At 36.1% G+C, this 4266-nt stretch overlaps 2 long non-coding RNA genes across 4 annotated transcripts; both read left to right on the plus strand.

Annotated features, from left to right (window-relative positions):
- The first annotated feature begins 406 nt into the window (after nt 1-406).
- On the plus strand, nt 407-2138 carry LOC136117549 (uncharacterized). 2 transcript variants are annotated; one of them, XR_011604387.1, is made up of 3 exons: nt 425-929; nt 996-1075; nt 1967-2138. It is a non-coding gene; the product is annotated as an uncharacterized lncRNA (long non-coding RNA). The 2 variants fall into 2 exon arrangements; XR_011604386.1 differs by having other exon boundaries at nt 407-1075.
- An 865-nt stretch (nt 2139-3003) lies between these two features.
- On the plus strand, nt 3004-3825 carry LOC139353169 (uncharacterized). Of its 2 annotated transcripts, XR_011604324.1 has the most exons (4): nt 3004-3108; nt 3343-3513; nt 3580-3659; nt 3712-3825. It is a non-coding gene; the product is annotated as an uncharacterized lncRNA (long non-coding RNA). The 2 variants fall into 2 exon arrangements; XR_011604323.1 differs by lacking the exon at nt 3004-3108 and having other exon boundaries at nt 3139-3513.
- The last annotated feature ends 441 nt before the right edge of the window (nt 3826-4266 follow it).

Raw genomic sequence — 4266 nt, forward strand, 5'->3', positions numbered from 1 at the left:
ACCTTTAAAGATCTGTACATCTTTATTTATCTCTTTCAAAGAATATGTATTAGCTTAATAAATACCTATAGATTGTCCCAAAAAAACTTTTCCGTTTTCGGTCCAATGCTCTCAAACCAAAGTAGTTAGGACAAGCCTTGACACTACCCTTCAGTTCTGCAGTAGGGACGCGGTGACATGGCTCAAGGCAAAAAGCTTTTTTTGTGCCTAAAACGCTGTGCCGCTGTTGACGTCAGCAGAGCAGTCGGCGCAGCGTAGAAGACTGCCCACGAAAACGATCGTGCAACAAAGAGAGGCAGATATTCGGATATTTCCCTCTCTTTCTTGTCTTATAATCTGCTGCACTCCGCGCTCGCAGAGACAAATTTCGGCTGGTCCGTTATTTTTTTTTGCGCCTCTCCGTTATGTTCGGCTAGCGACTAATATTTCGGCGGAAAAATTTTCGTGGAGAAGCGACATGTGAATGCCCTAATATTTGAGGAGCATTATTGTGTATCGAAAAAAACAACTAATATTGTTTTATAAAAGTAAACTATTTGATTATAGTAAAATTTAGAAAATTGAATTTACTTATAATGTTATATTTACTTATTATACATTCTTATTACAATATAATTTTATAGTTAAGTTATAGAAATTTAGTCCGTTAAAATTGATTTAAGTATTTAAAACATTTAAGTATTAACATTTAAAAAAAATCGTATTGTATTTTTTACTCAAGAAGTAAAAACTATATAGTCGGATATATTTCACTTTAGAAAGGGTATAGGTGCAGTGGCACGCGCCAACAGCGAAGAGAAAACAAAAGAAATCTAGTAAAGGGGTGAGAAGACTTGGTGCATTCTGTTTGAGTGATTGAAAGGGAAGCATCCATTTTAATGGTGCGCAGCAGAGTTACTTTAATCGTTTAGTTAATATATTAAACACAGGTAAGTGCTACATTAAGTTTAAGATGTTGTGCATTGATCTTAGTTTAAAGTACGTAAATTTTGAAGGTATTCAATGGGTTCCGTTAGCCGAAAGTGGATGACGAAATGTTTTGTGCCAATAAAAATTCTGCAACAAGCTATAAAAGGTAAATATACAATTAAACAAATAAAACGCATTTTTATACCCGTTACTCGTAGAGTAAAAGGGTATACTAGATTCGTCGGAAAGTATGTAACAGGCAGAAGGAAGCGTTTCCGACCCCATAAAGTATATATATTCTTGATCAGGATCACTAGCCGAGTCGATCTAGCCATGTCCGTCTGTCCGTCTGTCCGTCTGTCCGTCTGTCCGTCTGTCCGTCTGTCTGTCCGTCCGGATGAACGCTGAGATCTCGGAAACTATGGGAGCTAGGCTATTGAGATTTGGCGTGCAGATTCCTGAGCTTCTTACGCAGCGCAAGTTTGTTTCAGCACAGTGCCACGCCCACTCTAACGCCCACAAACCGCCCAAAACTGTGGCTCCTACAGTTTTGATGCTAGAATAAAAATTTTAACTGAAATGTATTGTTCTCATCAATACCTATCGATTGACCCAAAAAAAAGTTTGCCACGCCCACTCTAACGCCCACAAACCGCCCAAAACTGTGGCTCCTACAATTTTGATGCTAGAATAAAAATTTTAACTCAAATGTATTGTTCTCATCAATACCTATCGATTGACCCAAAAAAAAGTTTGCCACGCCCACTTTAACGCCCACAAACCGCGAAAACCTGTGACGCCCACAATTTTCATGCTAGATAAAAAAATTTTAACTGAAATGTATTGATCTCGTCAATACCTATCGATTGGTTAAAAAAAAAAATTTACCACGCCCACTCTAACGCCCATAACGCTTAAATCTGTATACCGCCGGTAGGTGGCGCATTTTAATCTCGCTTTGCTGCTTGCATATCTCTATTTAGCTGAGTAACGGGTATCTGATAGTCGAGGTACTCGACTATAGCGTTCTTCCTTGTTTAAACATATGTTTTTTCAGGAGCGTTGGCCAAGGATTCAGAGGACCCGGACAAAGGTTTAAGAACGGCGATGTCTAACGTTAAAAATAAGCTTACGAAGCAAAAAAACAGAAACAATAATTGTACAATTTTTGAAAATCTAAATAGTACCATATAATTAAAATGAATTAAAATAAAATGAATTAAATTCTATATTTTTTTAATTGAAAACTCAAGGAAAAATTCTGATTTTCACAAGTGATTCACTTGGGACGTGTCCCTTGCAAGTGATTTCACAAGTGAAAACTCAAGGAAAAATTCCGATTTTCCCAAGTGTTTCATTTGGAACGTGTCCCTTGCAAGTGATTTCACAAGTGAAAACTCAAGGAAAAATTCTGATTTTCCCAAGTGATTCACTTGGGACGAGTCACCGGCACGTGACAGGCCATACGAAAAATGAGTATAAGGAACAAGTGAAATCCCGTAGGACTTCGAAAAATTTTCATTTGAATTTTCACTTGTGAAAATGCGGACATACCATACAATTTTCTATATGGAGCGTCACTTGTTCTTCACTTGTGCAAGAGGACATGTCCCACGGGATTCACAAGGTGATTCACAAGTGAAACTTTTTTTTGGAACTGAAGGGTAGAGCCAGAAAACGACATACATACATACATATGTAGTTATGCATGTGTGTGGATGTACAAAATTGCAAACTAATATCCGCGGCAAATAGAATTCTTTCAAACAAAGCTATTCAACCAAATATTTTGAAATACAGAATGTGCCTTAAATTAAGTAAATTACCCTTCAGTTCTGCAGTAGGGACGCGGTGACATGGCTCAAGGCAAAAAGCTTTTTTTGTTTTTTTTTTGTGCCTAAAACGCTGTGCCGCTGTTGACGTCAGCAGAGCAGTCGGCGCAGCGTAGAAGACTGCTCACGAAAACGATCGTGCAACAAAGAGAGGCAGATATTCGGATATTTCCCTCTTTTTCTTGTCTTATAATCTGCCTGCACTCCGCGCTCGCAGAGACAAATTTCGGCTGGTCCGTTATTTTTTTTTGCGTCTCTCCGTTATGTTCGGCGGAAAAATTTTCGTGGAGCAGCGACATGTGAATGCCCTAATATTTTAGGAGCATTATTGTGTATCGAAAAAAACAACTAATATTGTTTTATAAAAGTAAACTATTTGATTATAGTAAAATTTAGTATATTGAATTTACTTATAATGTTATATTTACTTATTATACATTTTTATTACAATATAATTTTTTACTTAAGTTATAGAAATTTAGTCCGTTAAAATTGATTTAAGTATTTAAAACATTTAAGTATTAACATTTAAAAAAAAATCGTATTGTATTTTTTACTCAAGAAGTAAAAACTATATAGTCGGATATATAATTCACTTTAGAAAGGGTATAGGTGCAGTGGCACGCGCCAACAGCGAAGAGAAAACAAAAGAAATCTAGTAAAGGGGTGAGAAGACTTGGTGCATTCTGTTTGAGTGATTGAAAGGGAAGCATCCATTTTAATGGTGCGCAGCAGAGTTACTTTAATCGTTTAGTTAATATAATAAAGTCAGGTAAGTTCTACATTAAGTTTAAGATGTTGTGCATTGATCTTAGTTTAAAGTACGTAAATTTTGAAGGTATTCAATGGGTTCCGTTAGCCGAAAGTGGATGACGAAATGTTTTGTGCCAATAAAAATTCTGCAACAAGCTATAAAAGGTAAATATACAATTAAACAAATAAAACGCATTTTTGGAACATGTTTTTTCAGGAGCGTTGGCCAAGGATTCAGAGGACCCGGACAAAGGTTTAAGAACGGCGATGACTAACGTTAAAAATAAGCTTACGAAGCATAAAAACAGAAACAATAATTGTACAATTTTTGAAAATCGAAATAATACCATATAATTAAAATGAACTAAAATGAAATTAAATATGTATGTATTTTAAATTTTATATTTTTATAATTGAAAATTCAAGGAAAAATTCTGATTTTCACAAGTGATTCACTTGGGACGTGTCCCTTGCAAGTGATTTCACAAGTGAAAACTCAAGGAAAAATTCTGATTTTCCCAAGTGATTCACTTGGGACGAGTCCCTTGCAAGTGATTTCACAAGTGAAAACTCAAGGAAAAATTCTGATTTTCCCAAGTGATTCACTTGGGACGAGTCACCGGCACGTGACAGGCCATACGAAAAATGAGTATAACGAACAAGTGAAATCCCGTAGGACTTCGAAAAATTTTCATTTGAATTTTCACTTGTGAAAATGCGGACATCCCATACAATTTTCTATATGGAGCGTCACTTGTTCTTCACTTGTGCA

Source organism: Drosophila suzukii, chromosome 3, assembly GCF_043229965.1.
Source record: "Drosophila suzukii chromosome 3, CBGP_Dsuzu_IsoJpt1.0, whole genome shotgun sequence".
Lineage (NCBI taxonomy): Eukaryota > Metazoa > Arthropoda > Insecta > Diptera > Drosophilidae > Drosophila > Drosophila suzukii.